At 35.6% G+C, this 23506-nt stretch overlaps 1 protein-coding gene across 10 annotated transcripts in view; it reads right to left on the reverse strand.

The window, feature by feature from the left end:
- PALLD (palladin, cytoskeletal associated protein) overlaps window positions 1-23506 on the reverse strand; it is a 186345-nt gene that overhangs the window by 40004 nt on the left and 122835 nt on the right. The window lies entirely within an intron of this gene.

Genomic DNA, 23506 nt, shown 5'->3' on the forward strand with positions numbered 1-23506 from the left:
TTTTTCAGCTGGAAAATGTAACTTTATCTCAATACTCCAGATATCCACAAAGCTTCAGCATGTGCACATATACCTTTTCTGTGTATTTAATATACTTTACTGTATACAAGTATGTCATTGTTTATATATAATTTAGGTCATCTAAGCAGAAATTTTAGAAGCAGTCTGCCTAATGCATGGCTTATGAATGTATGATTCTGGCACAACAATATATTTTTGTTGATAGCAACAAAATTAGAAATGGCAATAACATCATATTTTCCACTTGAAGATTAATTTAGATATTCCAGCCATCTACATTTCACAGAAAATGTTTTCTGACAATAATTCTGCTTACTATCTCAGGCCAAAGGAGATTGCTTAGATAAGAAAAAGGGAAGCAAGCTGTTTTAGGGCAGAAAACTGAAAAATCAGTTACTATACTTAACAGTTGCCTTTCTCTGGTGGTGTTGTTGTAAAGATGATTCAATTCTAGCACACAATACAAATTTCATCACTTAAAGGGCGATTAACTTTTTCTTTTTTAGTTAAATTAGCAACAAGAACACCTAAATGTTATGGTTCACTTTGTAAATTTTATCATTAATTTTTTAATGTTGACAATAGAGACTCTAAATCCCTAACAGTTCAACTTTTCACTCCACAGCATGCAGGCTGAAAACTTATTCTGAAATTACTTAACAGTTGCCTTTATTTAAATTGGTTAAAACAACACAATCTTAGTTCCCATCAGCATTCGACTTGTTTAGTTGATGACAGGAACAGTTCATGTCACCTCTGACTGGACAGAGAAAACCCTGTAAGGTTACTACTTTCACCTCATTCTGCATCTTTGGCCTGAATATTTGCTGACTAATGTCCAATACCTTTAAAATTATTAAAGAATAGTTTTTTTTCATTTCTCATCATAATCACCCTGAATTTTTTTCATTTTTTATTTATCACAGACAAACTAAGGTAAAAAAAGAAAAAAAAGGAGAAAATTTAGCACTGTAAATGAGGTGTTGAATATAGAAGAAACTTAGCTGTCTCCAACACTCCTATGTTTATCCAACATGTGCTGAAAGCAAGTAGGAGTGTCATGTCTGGAGACCTTTATATTTGCATTTGCCAAATCACATGGTGCAGCGCCTGGCCAGCAGCATCCCACAAATGCCCATCTATGGCCCTGTCAATGCAAGTGCAGCACTGCAGCACTGCCGCTGCACTGCTGCTGACCCTGCCAGGCAGAAGCAGAAACCAGATCCAGGGTATGTCTACAAAACGGTGACAGGCAAAATCGAACTTGCTTGCCTCTCACACTAAGCTTGACTTGAGGCTGCAGGAATATGTATGCCTGTAAATTGGGGTTTATTAGCCCAGGACAGTACTGGTTCCAGTTGAATAGCTTTTGGTCAGCTTAGAATCCACATAAATCGAGTGTTTGTTTGCTTGTGAAATAACATGCAAATACAACCATTATCACATCAGTCCATGGGGCAAAAACCCACAAAGACCATCTTAGAACGAATTTTCATGCCAGTTGTAAAAGCGCACAGTCCTTGTCTGCAAAGGGATGTTCTCTAACTCAGAGCTGTTTTTTTAACATCAGACACAGCTGCATTATTTTCTGGAGGAGAAGTATCCTAGAGATATGTCATTATGAAGAAGAAAAGGAGAGAAAAGACTATCAATTCACCAGTGTTTCTTTGGAATGATACCATCAGTGGTGGAAGTTCTACATAGGTAAGTCCATGAAAGATAACTGCTATGACAAAGACAGGGAGCCCAGCTGCCAAAATTATGGAAGGGCATCAGCCCTCATTAGTAGTGAAACAAAGAAGGGAATTAAAAGAGTTTAATTTTTGGATGAGAATACAAGAAAAACTAACTTAATTGTAATTACATCCTCCTTCCAATTAGCTGAAATATGTTTTGTAATTTTAAAGGGCACACATGCTTTCAGGGAACACATCAAGCTTGTCTAAACAATAGAGCATAAACTTATTTTCTCATGTGGAATTTTTTGTTTTGCCAAATAATTAATTATAACAATATAAGAAGAAGCATTCAAAAGTAATTTCTTAGCAAATCCAATCAGTAAATGGTAAAGGTAAGACATGAAAAAAAACCCCCCATAGCTACGGTAAAATGAATATTGAGAAATTTCATCACCTCACTGAAAAGCAGGCCTAGTACTACATAAATATGTTCAGAAGTTCTGCTTTAGAATTTGTGATGTTTTTCCAATACCAGATATTCTTAACCAAAATACATTTTCAGATGACCTAATAGGTATGCTAAAACAGTTAAAAGATGCAAGAAGTAAGGCAGTAAGATGTTAATGAAAGCAGACATTAGCTACAAAAGAGGTGAGGTTTCTGACACACGTTGCCTGTAAGAGCAGCTTCGTGCACAGGTTTGGTACCGGGCACTCAGAATGTGCTCAGTAAGGTGATGACTTTCAGAGCTAAGGGGCAGCAAGAAACATTTGAAAACAGATGTTAAAAGCAAAAACTAGAAACATGAGACATTATGTTTCTTGGTGGACAGCTATGGGTGCCAATACATTCACCATAGTTTAATTGCTACTTGAGAAATTATATTTTGAGGTATGTACTTGGTTTAAATTACAATAGGCTGGGTTTATATTTTTATCCCATTTTCATAATGCTTTTTCTTCCTGATAACCACTTTGTATGACATTGTTTTGAAAACAGAGCAGTCTGTGACTGAGAATTAAACTGGTAACAACCCCTATCAGGAACTGTAACTCCAAGTGCCTGAACACAGTGGAGTCGAGGAGGGGAATAGGTAGTAGTTGTACATCTCTCAAAGTCTCAACACAATCTGGCTACGGGATTGGAGAGAACATTATAGCAGATAGCAGTAAATCCTTCATACTTCACTCCTAGGCTCATTCACATATTCCCATTATTAGGATATGTACCAGCTTTACTTTAATCTTACATTATAAAGCTTATTAAAAGAGGCAGCGTCTCTCCCTCTTCTGGGAAGTATATTTTTGTTTGCAGTTTAATCATCAACTTTGTGTACCTTTAAACACAAAAGTTCATATGGAATCCCTTCTATTCAAACTAGCTCTCTTGGAAGGGGCAGTTCTCCAGAGGTAGAGAAATGCTGTTCAAGCCTTGAAGCCTTTGTACATTAAATTACCACCCCCCCAGTTACACCTACTACAAAGTATGCAAGGGCATTGAAATTTAGTCAGTGTTTTACAACACAGTATACAAAGTAAATGGAAATAAATGACCACAGGTAAAGAACCAAGATTAAGTGATGTTTTCTATAACTTTGTAAAATTCCCAATTTTGTCCCTCCTGATCTTAATAAAAGAAAAGGAGAAAATGGAAAGCAGACAGAGAAAAGCAATTTTTGTTTGAAAGAAAGAGTCCTATTTATCTAAGGTATGGAAGAATAATGAGCTCCCTTCTGTCTCAACTCATTCCTGAGCAAAAGCAGACCAGTCCCTTCACAATCCTAACAGTGACCTGCTCTTTGAGAAACAGATGGTGCAGTTCTACAGAAATGTACAAAACATACAACTCAAATGAAGGTATAGGAATATCTTAAATGAAAAATAATAACAATGAAGAACAACTTTAAAATTTTGAGCTATTTTTCTAAGAATCAAAGACAATGCCAGAAAATGTCTGTGTATTTGGGGTAGCAATTACACCTCCATGAACTCCACTTTCCAGTGAAGATCTAGCTTCTAACTCAATATTACTGCTTCAGAATTATGCTGAAGTTCTACCAAAAGGGAGACAGTCACTATCATACTGTCTCAAATGGCAGGGCCTCTTCTCACCGAGTTCCATGTCAAGAGCTCTCTATGTATAAATGTATTTTTCATATGTGTACATTTAGATATATTTATCTCTAGACTTCTCTAGTTATATAACAGAACCCCGGATTATTTATTTTCCACAATTTCTTAATTTATTAAAATTGGAATATATCATATATATTTATATTTCTCTAGCTCCTGGGCAGCCAAACTGGATATTTGCTTCTGCATCTGTGGCTCCCAGCAGCTGGCAGGACAGATCTGCCAGGTAGCTCTTAAAGATATTTAATTTGCTTTCTACAAGCACAACATGTGTATTGTACTGATACAGTACCTGCTGAAAATTAGTAATGTTCTTCACTACTTCTGACAGTTGCTATTTAAGGAACTAAAATATACATACCAACTTATCCAAAATGTGCTAGTAATCACAGATATCTGGAATTCTATTCTTGACAAAATTCCTAATACAATTTAAAGTTTTCTACCAAACTTGTCAGTTACTGAGTTGTTAAAAATTAAAAAAAAAACAACCCCAAAACCTAACGTAATCTGACAGTGAATTAATTAACAGATGTAGTGAAAAAAAATACTCAGAATACAAAAGTAATTCCAACTGAAATATCCTCTGGAGAAACGTTTGCTTATTTTTAGAAATGTTAAAAAAGTACATATATGTCAAGGCAAGAATGTGAAGTAAAGGGAGAATAGTTGCCTCTTTTAACAAAGCACACAGATAGCTTCCAGACTGTATCAATACAAATACATTTAGACAAGCTTTAGGTTTTCTGAGGCTGAACAGTCCCTTACATCGTGAAAGAAAAAAAAATGAAAAAAAAAAAATTTAAAAAGGCTGTTTTAAATGCTGCAAGGGTTCATTTTTATATATGTAAGGCTAGAATTATCAGTTAAAATAAAAATGGGGGGGGAAGCAGGTGATGAAGGGGATGGGATAGGCAAATGACAAAAAAACCACACAGAAACAAGTACCAGTTTGTGTTCCAACATGAAAATATTCAGAGGTATATTTTGTCTATGCTAACAGATTACAGGGAGAATGCAGGCTGTCATTACATTTAAACCTCATGCTGGGTAACTGGAGAACAATAACTAGGAACCATCTCCAGCAGTTGAAACCCTTTAACAGTTTCACTACTTCCCCCTCAAAGCTTAACAATCTGAAAATGCAGATTTGCACAAAAAAATTTCCATTTTTCTGGTTGATATTATAATTAGTTTCAATGTAACCTAACACATCCCTAGAAGAAGAAATACGCTGCAAGAACTAACACAGGTACTGTCTTATGAGCACAGTGTGAAGGTGAGCTTAACTTTTCATCTAAGAAAAAATTCATGCACACATACAAGAAGTGGAAACCGTCTGCATTGTTTGTGAACTCTTCTGTAAGGAAGTCCTGCTGTAATTTGGCTGTTAAAACTTTTCTATCTATCCTAAAAAGTGGCAGTTGTAGCTGTGCCCATTTTCCACTCTGGTTTGATTATCTGTGAAACACATCAAGGTAATTTCTGTGCTAAGGAAACCAACAGCAAAGACAGTGCCAGTATTCAGCAAACACAAGCCTTTCTTTTAGAGACAGGAACCATTTTTTACCCCTCAATGCTACTGCCGGGACATTTTTCAAAACATGCACCAGTGAGATAACACATTTAGCTTGGGTACAGAAAGAGAGGAAATGGTGCTCTTGTGCACATTCATTGTTCCCAAAAGTCATAAAGCTACAATACAGCTTTAGCAAAAATGCAAAACTTCATATCTCTGGTAGGGTTAGATCATAACAACTGGTCTGGTAGTCAAAAATCTGTCTGGCTTGGTAATTCAATTGTGTTGCACAACTAGTACACAGGCTATTCAGTGATGGATATAACAGTTAAAATACTACACAGCCAACAGGTTTTACTGACAAAGAAAGCTAAAAGTGTTATGTTATTAAGAGGTAAATTGTACCGAGACATTAATTACAATACAGGTTCCAATCTGCAGTTGAATTGGCCAAAGTGTAGGAAATCATTACTTAGAATGCAGGGGTGTAGGGGTCAGAGAAAAATTATGATACCCAAAATATTGCTAAAGCACCCTCAGATATGCAGAGCCTTTACTTTTTGCAGTGGAATTATAAACATAATTTCCCCATTGCTTGGCTAAATAAAAAAATAAAAAAATAGTAATCTTTCAGGATTACTAAGCAAAGGCAAAATCTGTGCATAGATGTCACTGCAGTCAAAACCTACTTTTAAGTAGTTGGAATTCATTGTGCTCCTGAACATTTGAACGGAGTTGACCATTACTATTGACATTCCATGTCATCACAAATAAATAATGCATTTGTGTTACACAGATTTGGACACTGATATACAACCTGAACTAGCTTCTTGCAATGGCAACACATAATTTTAAATATAATTTTCCTCATAAATAGATATAGTCATGTAATGGTGAATTTATTTATATTTTTTTTTTTTAACTGCTAGCTAAGTATTCTGGAAAGCTTAAAAGGGATACCTGATGCATAAATGGCAGAGCAAATAATTTCTTTTTTACTTTAGAGTGAAAATACATTCCATAAAGATGTTTCACTTCATGTACTATTTGTTTTTTACTATAGCAAACAAGCTTGAGTATGGGAGACATATAGTAAGGGTTTCTCTGTATTAAGCTGCATCTTAAGTGATGTATAATTACATAAAAAAGAAGGAATCATACAGGCAAACGTATAGCAGTAAACACAAATAAACAATAGAAAAAATACTGTGGCAATTAGTATGAATGGCTGGTTCATTTCCTAAAATTCTTTTGAATGTTGCTTAGCTCTCAGTGAAAGCAGTCAGCTGTCTTACACAGAGAAAATGAAAGCAAGAACTATATTTCTTTATTTCCCAAATAAAGTTGTGACCAACATGGTGACTAGACAAAAACAAGGAACCTGGCACTTCTAAGGGAATAGTAAGGACACATCTACATTTGGGTTTTCGCTTAGGTCAGAAATGTCCTTTTAAAACAAATTTCCAACCATTTCCCACTTCCTTTTTCTCTGGTTTCTCATGGATATGAGAAGCCTCTTAAGAACATTAACTCCCTTCCTATCGAGTAAAATGAACTAACCAATTTGAGCTACTAATGAAGTTCAGTTCACAGAATAGACTAGAGGTAGACCAAAACTAAAAACCAAAACCCCAAGCTCAATGACCCTGAAGTGTGCAGGTAAGTGTGCACGCCCTCAACATGTTTCTTCACTCTGTGGAGCCACCCTTGTTTCTGTGTACTATTTGCTAATGTAGGCTATACAATGAATAAACTACCATGAAGTGTTAGCCAAACCATATAATCTAAGATGCTTTTAAAACTAAGCATGTATGCTACAAGAGGTTCTGACTTTCTATTTTGTGTGTCAATTTATGGTAAGTCAAACACATCTCTTTCTAAACAAGTATGTTGAAAATTAATTTATTTGATTTATAGGGTTTTCTTTATAAGCTGTCTTTACACTTTCAAAGTGCACAACATGCAATATATGTCCAAAATAGGGTATCTTGCATATTATTTAACATTTTCATACTCAGAAATAATATATTGACCTATCCTAGTTAGCAGTTTTACTCTTTCTGTGTTTTAGTACAGATTCTCCTATTTGATTGCCTGCAGCTGACCTCCAGAAACCAATTAATTCCACTCCTCCCATCTGCCCTGCAGTAAAAACCACCCAGACAAAACAAACATGTCTTTTTTTTAGCTTTCAGCCTGATCACAGAGTAGTTTGTAAAAAGCTAGTTACAAAGTGTATTTCTCAGGATTTAAAACAATTTTGTCTGACAATTATGAAGATTTGTTCTTTATGGACTCATTATTTTGATGACTCATGCGCCTTCTAAGCCTGGAGCTGGACACTCTCAGAGAAAGAACATTAGAAACAGAATTTGTCTGATTTAAGGGTTTCAAGTCATATTTTTCCATATTTATTAAGATAAGACTTATGTTAAAATGAACATCCCAGAATGGATGACAAAGGAGAGTGGTTTACCTACTCCTAGAGTAAAGTTCATTTGGTTTATCTTGACCAACAGAAGTTTGTTTTATCCTTATTGTCCCTATTGTAAAACGCTTTTACATTTCATTGAAATTAAAAAATTTTACACTGAAATTCAATTACATTGAATGCAAAATTGTATGTGGACTTTATTCCTGCCCATATTCCTTGCCCACAGCAGGAAGGTTGGAACTATATGTTCTTTAAGGTCCTCCTCCAACCCAAACTGCTACATGATTCTATAAATAAGTTGTTTCCTTAACCTAAGTAGACTACTTAAATTACATTTCGAAACTATTGGTAAATCACTGCTAGTAAACTGAAATTAGAAAAAAGGAAACCATGCTTTGTTTCTATCACTGTACATGCTAGCAAGATGTAGAAGTTGCAACACATATCCTTCACAATGAAGCCAACACTGTGTGTAAACCTTCTGTACAAGTATCACAACAGCTCATACTCTAAGAATCTAAGAATCAATAACAGCTGAGATAGAGCAAGAGAAAAATCAGGCTGTGCTTTGATAAACAACCAACAGTTCCATATCAAATATTTCTTTTAGGACTTTCAGGTTACTTCAAAGACAGAAGAATATTGACAATACCAGTATTGGTAGCAATAAAGTCAGCATCAGTGTGGATCATATGGTTCTTCCTTTTTTCACTATGACTTTCCACATGATCCTGTCCCTTTCAGCAATACTCAGATCAAAATTCATGACTTTACCTTCTATCTCACTACATATGCTAGCTTCTCTGGAAAATCATGCTTCATTCTCTGGAAAACCGTGGTTCATTCTTGGGAAAACTAAGTTTCATTCTCTGGAAAACACTGTTCTAAAATAACGTCTACTACAGTTTTCTACTGTGAACTCAAGGAAAGCTATTTGAGGTGTCAGAACCTGCATGACTCTTATGTCTCTGGGCCAGTTTACTTAAGCTACTCTATAGCCACAAGTAAATTTACACAGTACATTGATTCTGTTTCTCACTTGAAGGATCCTCCTATTTCTATTCTGTTTCAGGTAGAAACCTCAAGCACAGCACTGAACAAAAGTGCACACAACAACAAAAGCATTTGGATAATTTGAGGTCAGCTAATTGATTCAATAATTCATACAAAATATGATAATAACTTACTGCAAAAAAAATGAATAAGTAAAAAGCCAAAAAGCTAGAGAAACCAGAAAGAATCTTAAAAAACAGTAGTTTTTGTCATAATGGTACAAAATAAGGCAAGGACATTTAAGTTGTCCAACTAGTTGTGCTATCTATCAGGGAAAGTGAGTACCCAGAATTACAGAAAGACTTTGCTGCTTAGTATTTTTGTTTGGTGGAAAACAAGTACATTCCCTTACAGTCATCATCTTTCTCATGCCAAGACTGTAATGAGTCCATGCACTCAGACTTACCACACTAATTACATTCTCACGCCCTAAAGGCAGTGTTGTTTGAAGCTGTCCATTTTTTGGTCATTTCATAAACCTTCAGAGACTGCAGTTTTCCAAATGAACTTCAAGAATTCAGTATTAAAGTTCCTTGAATAATCAGCAATCCACCAGATCTTAGTTTAAAAAATGGGGAAACAAACTTTGCTAAGCAAGAATTGATAGCACATAATTCCTGCTGTACACTGTCCAGGCAATACTTCACAGATTAGTTATGTCTGATCTTCCACACTAGGGAGAACATTTGCCTGCAAGAGCCTAATACTAGAAATGGCATTTTATGATTCAAGATTTTTTTGTTTGGTTTAAATTTGTCTAATATTTAAAATATACTTGAAATTAAGAGGAATCCATAAGGCAGAAGTCCTAGTTTCATATAACTCATAATTGAAGGAAATGTTTTTCGACCCTTGGTTGACTCAAAATTTTTTCTCATGATTTTTAGCAGCATGATCTACTTCCCCAATGAATCAGTAAGAATGAATGAGATCTGCATACTTGGAAATAGCAACAGAACCTCACAATCATTTTCAAATCTTCTATATATTACATAGGTTTATATTTCCAAAACAAGCCCCAGATGAGTGAAACAGTAATACCCAATTTGTGATATGACTAAAAGATCATTTGCCTTTTTCTACTGGCCTTCAGTTTGATGTCATGTTGCTCTAACTCTTCTAGTCAAAAGACAGGACAGGCAAATGTTCTCATCAATCCTATTTGGCATCTCACATGACTAGTAGTACAGCCTCCTAGAGAGTTAGGAAAACCTCCAGAGTGCACTTCAGAGTGTGCAAATTTGATGCTAAACGTCACAATGTATGAAAACTCCCTTCAAGACTGACTTTAGAAGTCATCCCAGTAAACCACAGACTTCAAAATGAAGACAGACAACTTGGATTTGAGCAGAAAACATATAAAATGTTCAACGCATCTCCCAGTAATGCAGATAAAAATAACACTACCCAAAATTCTTTCCCCCACCCACAACTTAGCTCATGAGACAACTGAAGAACTCATCACATGGTTTCACACTCACACAAGACTTAGCATTTAATTTATTAAAGTACCTTTTTTTTTCATATACATTATGTGTTAGTTAACTAGTATGACTGCTCTTATTTATCAGTCAACAAACGTACTCAGCTACTCTTGGTGGGGAATATTCTTTTAGGTGGAATTAGTACCAGGGAGGATCCATAGTTCCAACACTACCACACCCAGCTAGTGTCACCATGTAGGAGTAGAATTAACAGAAAAGGTCAAATTGTTTAACAGCATTATGAAGTAACATTGTTAGAGTCAGGAAGAAATCTTGTGATTATTTATCAACACCATCAGCTGTAGAACAAAGAGTTGAACAAAAGCCAGGGGGAAAAAAAATCTACTTGCTTAAAAGGAGACTCATTTACTCATTTAAAACGTAGTTCTAAAGAAAGTCAGAGAAGGTGATGAACAAAGACATGCCAAACTGATTTTTAGAACTGCCAAAAGAGCACAGTGTTGCACTGTACTCTGTATGAAGAGGAATGTGAATATTTCAGACTAGGAATGACAAGCTTTGTTTTAATCACATCAATCTTGCCAATTGGTTAAAAGTGAGACATCTGCATTGCTTAGACTAAAAAGGCTCAGATCAATGTAATTAACTTCCTTGTACTTTATGTTCCCTAAACAATCAGCAAAATAGTTCAATTAAAATGTTAAACAATGTTTTCCAGCACAAAAATATATATCTTGGAAGTATAAATGTTGAAAAAATACCCTAGTGTTTTTATGCAGCAGGAGCAAATCTAGCATTTACTTTTCCCAAGTTCAACCTCTTTTATTTCTGTAAGATGCCCCCAAATCTTTTTATAATTCTTTCAATTGCATATAAACATAATCTCCTGGTATTAGTATATTAGCTTGGCTAAATATAGAAAGGAGCACTCACTTGTGTTTTATGGAGCATTTTCTTTGGTATGCAGCTAATATAAATAAAATGAGCAGAGAGAAGTTGGCAGTGTTCCACTGACATTACATCACTTTTCCTTAATAGGAAACCTCTCTGCAACTTAACATCTTGCTTTAAACACTCACAAGTGTCCACAAACTCTTCAGCGAGGATCATCATATAAGGCCAGCAGTTAGCTGCAAAGGGCTAGAACATGAAACTGGACCTCCCAACACAACATCGAAACAAAACTCTCCAGCAAAAACCACCTTTTAAATGTCACCAACCACAGAGCAAGGGAGTTGCATAATGTCTGAGAAAAGACGTGTAAAATGTACATAATTCCCGTAAAAAGCAAAGGATGAAGTTCTAATTTCTATGATGCTACTTCTGTATACTCAGAAGTTCCTCTAGAAACCAACAAATTAAAAACAGAGGCCTAATCCAGCAGATATAAATAGGACAGGGACACAAACATCTATCGTACTTTCATTTGCTGCTTACTCTGTGTGTTCCTCAAAAAGACAAAATCTTCTACTTTGAATAAATTAATTACTGCCAATTATTATATGATATTTATTTACTAAGAGACAGATGTTGCCACCCACATAGGCTGAGCTCTTCACCAAAACAATAGGACTTTTTGACTGTACACAATGAAAATAAATTATATGTGCAGCAAAACCCAGTGGACCTAAAAGGTTCCTCTGAGAAAAAGACAAGTCCTTGCACTCAGTTTTTCTCATCCATTACTGAGATTGCTAGTCTTCACTGTGTCATATATTGAGGGACGAAAAGCAATCCACATGGTACATGAAGAAGAAAAGAGCCCAAAGAAATTTATGTTCCTGTTGTAATTAATGTAAACATAAATTCTGGTTATTGTATTTCTAATGTGCATATTGCCGAGCAAAAATTCACTTCCCCTTCAAGTCTGCATGCTGTATTTGCTGGCATGGAATTTTATTGAGAACATAATTTATTGAGGCACTGTCACACAGACACACATGAACACAAAAATGTATTTACCACAGTACAAAAAGTCATGGTAGGTCGTTTTGTCCTCTGCTTTTTCCAAAAACGTTTGAGAGAAGTTCACTGAGTGGCTTCTACCGCTTTCAGTTGCAGCTGTGCAGCAAACAATCTTTAAAAATTTAGAGTAATTGTTGCCATGTTTACATCAGTGTCTCTCAGTAAAGAAAATACTAATCTAGCAAAAGAATGCAAAAATTAAATATAAGCTGAGCTACAGTGAGTATCACTGTGATTGCTCTCACTTAGCAATCACCTGATCTTATAATACCATGAATTCTCCGTCCTCCTTCATAAGACATCCCTTAATACTACTTATGTCCAACCCCAGACTTTCACTTCCATTTGTGATGGCACAACAGCTCAGGACCCTAGCAGAAAGAGCAAGTGATTTAAAAGTTGAAAGTCAACATAGAATTGGGTAAATTGAAGGGTTTGTTTGTTGGTTGGTTTTTTTTGTGGCTTGGTTTTGGGTGATGGGTAGATCTGTTTGTTTGGTTGGTTTTTTAAAGTCTTGAGCCTGTTCACTCCTTCAGACTAAAGAGCAGCCACCCAAAGCGTTCTGCTGGTGCAGCAGCAAAGTGCTGCTTGCCCAGGAACAAGCACCTGAAAGCTGGACCTCTCAGCTCACACTGCCAAGGCAGGGTTTGCAAAAGACTCCCTTTAGTTGGTAATTGCGGAGGATAAGAATGAACTTCTACATCCCTTCTTATACGATGACTTTGCTGTTTACTCTCTCAATGGTAATGACCTAATAAGATCTTAAAGTTTTATTTCACATATACATTTTTAATTCAAAAAATTAATTAAAATATATGCCACAAAAATGAAGTCTTTAATGGAGGTAAAGCCAAAGTTTAGTTTATAATGAGAGAAAAGTAGTGTCAAGCTGGTTAGTGCCAGGTTTTAAAATGATTTTTTAAAGTATTTTTATTTTATTATATTTTATTTATTATTATTTTAATAATAATTAATAATTAATTATCCTCAATTAATAGTTCAAGAAAATCTCACCTGCATTGCTAGAACTAGCTAAAGATTTCAAATAGGGGTATTTGTGCAATATTACACTCTTACCAAGAACACAGTACAGGCCTAAAAATGAGGACGTGTAGCTTAAGACTTGATTGCACGAATGATGAAGGTATAAATAACAATATTCACTTGGCCAATTTCATCTTTGTGTATTTTTGTTGATCCATTAATTGGCTACTTACTCCATAATTAGGTTTTCTTTTTTCTAAAACAATATTAGGATTATTAGCACCAGCCAGGGTTCATTTTCTAAACTATCATTTTAGCAGTGATTTCAACTAATGCCTAATTTTGAGAAAACATCAGGAAAAGCAGATGAAGTTAAACTCAAAACAAAATTGAAAATGATATGGCACCTATATTTATCTAACATTAATTGAATCGTATTACAATAAAACTTCACCAAAACCAGCTGATTGGACAACAGAGTTCCTGCTAAGTAAGCTGTTGTAACTCTTAGGTTTCAACTGCCATACTGTGTGTTGCTGTGTCATTTCAGAATCAGAGAAAACATCTGCTAAAATTAGGTGTAATGGAAAAAAATCAACTACAAGGCTCTCACTCATCCACCCCCCCACTATTATGCAAGTAACCACAAGCAGAACTGATGTGCTAGCTGGGCACATATATGTTGAATCCAATCGTCTTTTTGTTTTATCACAGAAAAATCAAGCTACAACTGCTTTCCAAACTTGTGTAAATGAATTCAGCAATTCAAACCAGTGGCCTGTGTGTTCAAGCACGCAGACATACCACTGAAACCAACAGGAGAAACAGTAATTAGCAGCCCTGAAAATCAGGCAACTTTCATATGAATTTAACTTCATTCAAGTGAAATTTGAAAATTTATGTATAAAATTCATTCATGTATTGAAACACATTAAAAAAATTAGTTTTTTCTCTCAGAGTAATATTTATTTTTTTCAAGGAGAATGAAGTATCTCAATAATTTGCTGTTACTTAAACGGTATCTAAATTCTTGAAGATGTAAAGGTTTCATACCTAGGTCCTAGGTTGAGTCCTATCAGTAACAATGGAAATGGAAAGCACCTGACAAGCATTTGGTAGTGTGACTGAAGTGAATCTGTCTCCATACTCTCTCCAGAAAACATTTTACAGTGTCTGAATATGCTACCTTTTGCATCAACCTTTATTAGCACGTTGAAGCAGTGAAAATACAGAAATCTTTCTCTTGTGCTTGGAAGATGCCCCTATATATAAAGGAGTATAAGAATTTTTTGGTGGGTATTAAATCTCTGCCTTTGGTGTCACTCTGTAGTTTTTTCCAATATTTAATTAAATACTCAGATCACAGAGAAGGCTTATCATGGCATAAAAATCCAGGTAGTCTAAATTAGAGTGATGAATGATGAATCATCTGCTTCAAAAAATGGGAATAAGTGGTATGGCAGAATTTCTCACAAGCTCAGGAGAACTTTTATTGTTAAATGTCCAAGGTAGCAATAATATACAACTCTTACAAACTGTAAACTGGAACAAGCTGCCCAGAGAAGTGGTGGAGTCATCATCCCTGGAAGTGTTCAAAAAATGTGTGGATATGACACCTGAGGACATGGTTTAATGGTGAACATGATGGTGGTGCTGGGTTAATGGTTGGATTTGATGATCTTAAAGGTCTTTTCTATGCAATCTTGAGACAGCTCACACAATGAAGCTTCAGAAGAAACATCAATTGAATAATAGTTTAAAATGCCTAAAATTGTGTAACTCAGAAGGTATCTCCTTCAATTCCACCTAATTATCACTTAGTTAACCCTGGCTTAGCAACCAGTTGTAGCAATTCTATGCAGTACTTTTCATCTACAGTTTAGAAATTTGCTTTCTCCTCTGTTTTGGGCTAGGAAACATGAAACTGGAACTGAAGGAAGCAGTTGGGCTGGTGAAATTATATCAGAAAAAAACTCCTACCACAACAGGTGTTCCAAACTACTTAGGTGTTTATACTTATTATAGAACAAAACCAGCAAAAGTTTAGAGTCAATGGAACACAATGAAGTAACTCCTAGAGACTTTTACAACTTTGAGTTATTCCTAGCCATTGTCCAACTTAGCCTGGATATGATGTACAGCACTATTATTTCTGGTGGCTTACCTATCTTTCAGTATTTAGGCCAATGTGTAAATTCACCAACAACAGTAAATGTAATCCTTATTTTACTGGGGAGCAAAAAATCGAAACATGCCACAGATAAATCCTAAGAGTTAGCACCTCAATGAGAATTTGAGTAGAAAGACAATAGTCAGAAACACTGGACAATGTGTACTATCATAATAGCAAAACTAATAATATTTTGTGGAAAAAGGCACTGAAATGTTTTCATGTAACCCAAAGCACGAGTTTAGTTTAAACATGTTCCTGTCCACCCAACATGCACATCAGCGTGCAATACTCATATGACTGGAGTCTGTGCAATGCAAGACCTGATTACAGGTAAGACTATTAGGCACATTCAACAATTTACTGGACAAACCATTAATTTAGACCTGAATGGATACATCCAAGATCACTCAAGGAAAACTCTGAAACATCAAACTGCTTCTCAATAAGGAAAATACATTTTTCATGTCCCCCAGTATCCAAAATACTATTTCACTACCTCTTTTCTGTCCTTAATGAAGCAGGTTGCAGTTAGTGAGTTAGTGATAAATTATTCTACAAACTTCACCACCGGTCCGTAATTTTAGCAAACCCTAAAGTTTTCAAAATGAAGGGTAATTAATTGAGAAACTAACCATATTAGTTATCAGAATTCTTTCATAAGTCTCACAACAAAGACATTTTCAAACTCATGTAAAACAGTGAACAAACTGTAACACAACTTTTGAGGAATCTGAGGTAATTAAACAGAGGAAGCATTTGAGAACAATTTCAAAAACCAACCAGAAAGATTAACATCAGTAACTTGGGAAGCTTGACAGCAAAATTCCATGATTCTACCTCTAGCAAAGAGATCATCAATGATGACAGAGAGAATTTCCATAACTCGGAAGCACAGTAAGCATTATTTAATTATGAATTTGTGAAAATTTTAATCTCTCAGACAAGCAGTTTCTGTCTTGTATCATTCTTTATATGGGTCCCTGGCCTTTCTGTTAATTAGAAAGAGACTATTTGCAAGTTTTACAAATCTCTCCCAAACATCCCAGTTTCACTCTGATTCGTCAATCCTCCATTACTCTGCATAATCAACTTTGCTCCAATCAATATTGATTGGAAATTCTAGCAGACATAATACATCTTCTAGGAGAAAAAGAGAGGTTACTAAGCAAAAACACTGGGCATCACAGAGTTCATACAAATTCACTCAACTCCCTCAGCTTTCATCTACTGCTGATCAGCTTCCCGCTTAAAAGCATTCCAATTCTATTCAGTTCTGCTCTTATCAATGAGCATGTTCCTTAAATATTAGCATTGCAAACAGTTCCTCTGATTCAGTACTCATACAAGAATTCACTCAGTAAACAGGGCCTGTCTCTTGCATTTGTAGAGAGAAATGCTTAAAGCACAAACATCTATCTTCTTAACCCAAAAAAGGACATAATGCAAGTGCTGTGTTTTAGTTACAAACCGACAATTAGCCTCAGTGGTCAACAGAGCTTTCTTGTAATTTATTATAATTAACTGCCCCTAGGTCACCTTCTTTTCTAGCTACATTCTACCACAAAAAAAGTCCAACATTTTTACCCAACAGGAATGTTAACTTTATGAAGTCACAAAACAGTTTCAAAGAACTGTTAAAAGTGAGGATACAATAGGTCTGTCTGGAAACTTGCAGAAGAAGCAAACTGCAGCCAAAAGAGGATGAAATCAGAGGTATTTTATTGCCTATTGGTAAAACAACATGTTCAATCTAATATTAAAGATTTCAATATTTTTTTGTGAACCAAACATTTCACCACACAGAGTCATGCCCATGGATAATAATCAGATCTGTTAAAGAAGAGCAGAAATCGCTTGCTTCATCTCAAGACCTGGATATCAAAGAATTCAAAACTAACTCATAACATTTGTGCTCACATGTTAATACCCTCATTTATAAATGTAGCCTGTATCAAACTTCCACAACTTCTATGTGTATTTCTGGGGTCTACATTTCTTAATACTTCTGTGATCCTGCAGAATCTCTGGGATCATTTGTTGAAGTAAGCTGGATATGCTGCAACTTAGACAATCACAAACCCCTGCTCCTTTAAGATATCAGCTCCTGCTCCAAAAAGCACTGCTTTCCTCCTTAAAAGATTCCTCTGAGCTGAAACCAAGTCCTTGATTTTGGGCTACATGCAATGCATGTGGTCAGTGCTAAGCTTCACCATCCCAGGAATGGTTCCACCACGCGCCAGTCCGCATGCCACATGACATGCCTTTGACATCAAGCCTAGATTGGTGCAATATGTTCCAGCCAGGGCTGCAGAGAAGGCTGATGTGTTGCTTGCAGCTGGTTGCTGATGGCAGCCATATAACAGAGGACAGTGAGAGAAACCTGGCAGAGATCCCGATTCTGGGCCTCCTGCTCCTTTTCCTGGGTATTTCATGTGATTCAGATAAATGTCATTATTTATATTAATTGTCTCTTTATATCTATCCATCAACATGATCGTTAACTTTTGAAAGGATGGGAGATGTGGGAACCTAGTTTTAGAATCAGTGTATAATTTTTATTTCTGAAATCACAGAAACACTTAAATTTGCTGCTGTTTATGGGTCACAGACAACTGTAGATGTAACCTCAGAGTCAATAGCTGAAAGTTCATCCTTTGTTTTAGAAAATGTTGACATATCATTTTGATTTTATCTTAACAGACACTCCTTTTTTCTCTCCATCTATGTGGAAAATGTGCATGCAGCAGTCATCTAATTCACTTGATATCCATGATATTCACATCATATCCATGAAAGCAGTGTCAAAACAAGTGTTTCTGAAATACAACTGATAGGATATCTTTTTCTCTTTCAAAAAACAAACAAATGAGAAAAAAAATCAAAAAAAAACCCAAAAATAAATGAAAGGCTGAAGTATTTTAATACAAAGCAGAAAACAGAAGCAATCATTTTCCAGAAATTCCTGATGAACCACTCATTAAACAGTTAATAATTGTAACATCTATAGCAGAAATTTCAAAAGTCACTAAAGATAAAGGAATGGAAACCACATGTAACATCCTAGAGACTCATAAGACAATACAATGTACTTTGAATACAGTATGAATTTCCACAGTCTCACCTTATGTATTTCATATGCCTACAGACACTGACAAAAGAGGTGTCTCCCTTTTTTACATCACATAGAGATCTCCAGATTTTGAACAAGACAGGAAAACTATAAAGTCTTATAGGAAACCAAGACTTTCTCCTAGAGCACAGCCAAGCAGTATAGCAATCTACTGCCTGATAAAATTGCCTACAAATGTAATATGTGAAAAAATAAGCATTATTCAGCAGGACATCAAACTCATGCACGTGAGAATTGCCATGGATATATGAAAATTATCAGGTAGTGTTTGAAACAAAAGAAGTAGAAACTGGTCACGTCAGATGAGGAAGAGATGTATTGTGGAAAGGAAAATAATCTACAGTTTATAGAGAAAAATACAGTCTGGTAGCTTGTCAGTTGAGAAATACAGGTGAACCCCTCTGAAACCCAGACAGTCTTTTCATGAAAATGTCTTTTCTGAATGACATTTGTTGATGTGCATGTCTGAAGGTGTGGACATCAATATTCCCTTTAAATACTCTTTATGTAATTCTGGTTTTAGGCACCTCAGATTTGCACAGAAATAAATGGCATTTTGCAACAGACTCACCATCAGTAACATAATACCAAGTACCTCATGCCTTCATTAAATTCCCTGGAAGTTTTAACACAAAACACACATCACACACAGACTGCATGAAAATGCCCCATCCACAAAATCTTATGATCATCCCTGGGATTTTCAAAGCTTCACTTGTACTAAAAAATTTTACTAGATCTTGGGTCAAAACAAAAATAACCATAAATCAGGTTGCCCTCCTGAAACCTTCCAACACTGTAAAACAAGGCTTTGTATTTCAGAGCCAAAGTAAGTAGAGTGAGGTGGGCTAACAGAAATACAGCACCACTGGGTTTCTGAGCAAGGAAATTCAACTTTCATTTGTGCAAAACTTTCTATGTTGCCTTGGTGAATCTCCTCGCTGGCCAAAGTTTGCTATTAAAATACTTTTCACTTTAATAGCTGCTTTAAACAAAGCACCCTCATAAGTCAGATAGAGATTTTATGTTGTGTAAGGACAACAGACTTGCACTAGAAACAGACTTGCATTATCTTCTCTCATAAAAAAAATTCTGCATAATTTGTTTTTTGAAGTTAGAAACATTTTACACACATCTGGATATACATACACACATGGCACTTAGAACTGAAATAAACAATTCTGTTTCTAATGGGTCCTTTCATACTGTGATACAACCTATTCAGAAGAATGAATTCAGCCATAGAGTAAAAATTTAAAAATACTTCAAAATCCAACTACAGAAAAAGAATTATGCTATTTTAAGGATAAGTTTTCTAAGCTGTGAGTAAGGTGCAAAACTGGGTCTGAGCAAGCTCAGCTGAAAGCTTGGCCTAAACCCAGCAGGTTGGCTCTCCTGAGAAAAGTTGCTATAACACATGTGGGTCTTGATTTAAACCAGATTTCTGTATTCAGTGTGGCTGGAGAAATAGGGTCATATTTTTTAAATGAATCTGTAGCAGAAGAAGTACAAAAAAATCTAAATATTCCATTCTTTTTTTCTATTCACTAGAGCCCAGGCAGTACCTCCTAATGAAGTTTGTCCAATCTACCAGATACTGCCTGCATGCATTTCTTCCTTTCTGATACACATCTCTTTTAATCATTGGAGAGGAATTCATTTTAATTTGCAATTTAAAAATTAAATCCAGCAGACTGAATCTTTATCACAATTCAGTATTTTGGAAGAGACCTCAAAGATCATCAGCTCCAACCATCAACCCAGCATGACTACTGTAACTTCTAAACCACATAAACTTTTTTCCCCAATATCTAATCAGAATCTCACCCTTCTCAGCTTGAGGCCATTACCTCTGATCCTTTACTGCAGGTATAGTAGAAGAGACTTCATTTCTAGCACTAGTAGAGAGCAATGAGGTCCCCCTGAGCCTCTTCTTCTCCAGGCTAAACATCCCCAGCTCCCTCAGCCAATCCTCATGTCCTCTAGTCCTTTCATGAGCCTTGTTGCCGTTCTCTGGACATGCTGCAGCATCAAATGTCATTTTTAAAGTGAGAGGCCCCTGAATGCAATACTCAAGGTGTGGCCTCAGCAGTGCAGAGTACAGGGGGACAGTCACAGTCCTGGTCCTATTGCCATACTATTGCTGATACAGGCCCAGAGTCATCAGCCTTCTTGGCCTTATGCTTTAGAACAAACAGAATTTTTGTAAATGCTAAGATTGAAAGAAATCCACTTGAGATTGTAAAAACTAAATATGAATGTTGTAAATTTAATACCCTGTGTTTTCCCATTATTTACACGCACACCTCAGGTTCAGTGTTGTCATAATGGGTACAGCAGCGTACAAAACAAGTATCAGTCTTTACTGTGAATTCAGTGGGGTTATATGGTTGGTATAAACGTTAACTCCACTAAAACAGTTTTTTTGTGTGCTAATCTATTTTTACATTTAAGCCTGGAAAAAAAAACGTAACCATTTGCCAATGAAAACTAAAAAAATCTTTTCCTGTACATTTCTGCTGGCTGACACATCATGTCTGCAAATAATTGTCTTTTTCTAAAAAATCTTTACCCAGAACTTGGGCACTTTGGCAATGAAGTATAGAAGCTCCTGATGCATAGACTCAACCCTTCAACCAAGTAAATCTTCCATATTATTAAGACTGAGGAAGGAACTCAACCCTGCATTACTGCTTTCTGCTTGAAAGACACTACAGCGAAGTGTGCTATAAGATCGGTTTTTCAAAGAAAAAAATTAGAAAAATTGTTTTTTCTTATCCTGTGTAATATTCTACCATATATAGTGTAGACCATCTTCTGATATTGGTAACAAACAAAATGTGAAGCCCATTTTAAAGAGAAATTTCAACAGGAACATATTTTGTTGATGTGAATGAATACAGTTTCCCAGGCTCAGAAGAATGTCCTGGGTAGGACTGGAAAGAATTCTGAGTAACTGCTACAAACAATGGTTTAAGATAATCTAAGTTAATCAAAGATTTCTTAGTCAAATTATCACTGGAGAGATATGCACATTATGAAAACTAGAGAAAGCAGATTCAGTTGCTTCTTGGCTCACCTCACACAGGTGCACAAGGCAGAAAAGGCCCAGCAAGAAACTCAGCCCACTATATCTATTTATTGATATAAAAATAAGTGCTGTTTATCTTAAAATTCCTTGCCTTTGTGGAAGGGGGAAGTGCTGAGGAGTGCCATACACAATACACTAATTACAATCACTTTCTGCTTCAATAAAGGAAATACAGACTTCCTGCCTTGGCAAAGGTTAGAATGTCTCAAGCAGGTGGGAAAAAGACCATGTAAGGGTCTAGACAGAAATGTGGAGGAAAAGTATTTCCTAAATTTTCTATTCATGCGCTAATCCAGAAAGTGGACTACACATGTAAAAAGAACTGCCTTAATAATTGGTTCTTCTTCCATGATAATTATATTTTTAATTATGATAATTATATTTTTAATTATAGGAATACAAAAATGTTAAATGATCTATAATGCTCAAAAAAATTCAGACACTTGTGGTCACAAGACTCTTCACCTTCTCCAGGTAAGAGGTTAAAATTAGTCTTCTAGGCATACTATAATTTGGTTAGTAATTACTCCATACATATTCTTCCTTATTCTTCCAAATGCATCTATTATTGAGTGGGCACTACACTCCAAAGGGAACTACATTACTTAATCTAGCAGTGAAATGCTATCTGTTAAGAAAGCAGGAATGTTTCCAGTCAATTATTATATTCTCAAGAATATATCTGGGACTATCAGTCAATTTATATGTTCTACATCATCCTGAAATTTTTATTGGGAAAACAAAACCTTAGGGTCACCAACCCTTTGCAGATCAGTAAAGGTCCAGTATGACCCCCACATACTTGAAGACTCCTTTCTTGAGCAGTAAACAGCAAATGAAAAAACACATAGCAATAATGTAAAACATTTTATATTGAAATTATGCAAGTAATGTTGCATATGCTATCTTCACCTTTCAGACAGTTTCTTCGCACTACACTCCATGCACTTATCTACACATTTTCAGATTAGAAACTCAGATTTTTAAACCCAAAGGTCTTTATCTTCATGTCTTTCAGGTGTAGTGTGTACAAGTATTCATAATCTACAGAAAATGATGCTATACACAGAGGAAAAACCTACATACATGACATCACACTCACTGACAGTCTACTCTGCTCCCAGGCACATGGATTCACCTGAGTGTTGGCATGAGTAAAACTGCAAAGCAGCTAATTTAAGTAGAATTGGATGAGAAATTAGGTTGCTGTTTGAGGAATACAATATTTTCTATCAACTACATGATTTTACAAGTAAAATCTGTTTACTCTGCCCAGCTGAGAACCACATAAGTTCAATAAGGTAAGTCTCTCATGCATTATTTTGAAAAAGAGTAATAGAAAGAAATTCTTTGGAAGAAAGAAAGAAAGATAGATAGAAGAAATTCTCCATGTAAGTAGGCTGACCAGCATAGCATCCCACAGGTCAATTCCAGGCAGACTGCTCCCTTGGTCTTCCAATGCCTAAAGCCCAACAGCTGAACATTACTCATCAGATTTACCACAATAATTGGTGCATGAATGTCAAGCAAGATGAGCTTTGCCAGTAAAAAAAACCAAAAAGAAAAGAAGAAACTTAAGAACATTTTGAAAATAATAGAGAATTTTCTAGGATTTCAGTAAGTACAACAGCATTAAAACATTTATCTTACATTAGTGTTTTTTAATTGTTAGTTAAAACACACTTCAAATTTTCAGGGCAGTTTTTTACTAAAAAAATGTCCTTGACTCAGCTACAAGAAAAGTTATGCGACATATATCCGCCAGCTGCTAACAAACCTTTACCACATATCCATCTTTTCAATTTTAGGAAAACTGCTACGTCAGATTGCAGTGTGTGATAACCTGGTAAATTCTGACTTTGTGATTATCAGATTTCCAC

The sequence above is a fragment of the Cyanistes caeruleus genome, chromosome 5 (genome assembly GCF_971803275.1).
Source record: "Cyanistes caeruleus chromosome 5, bCyaCae1.hap1.1, whole genome shotgun sequence".
Classification (NCBI taxonomy): domain Eukaryota; kingdom Metazoa; phylum Chordata; class Aves; order Passeriformes; family Paridae; genus Cyanistes; species Cyanistes caeruleus.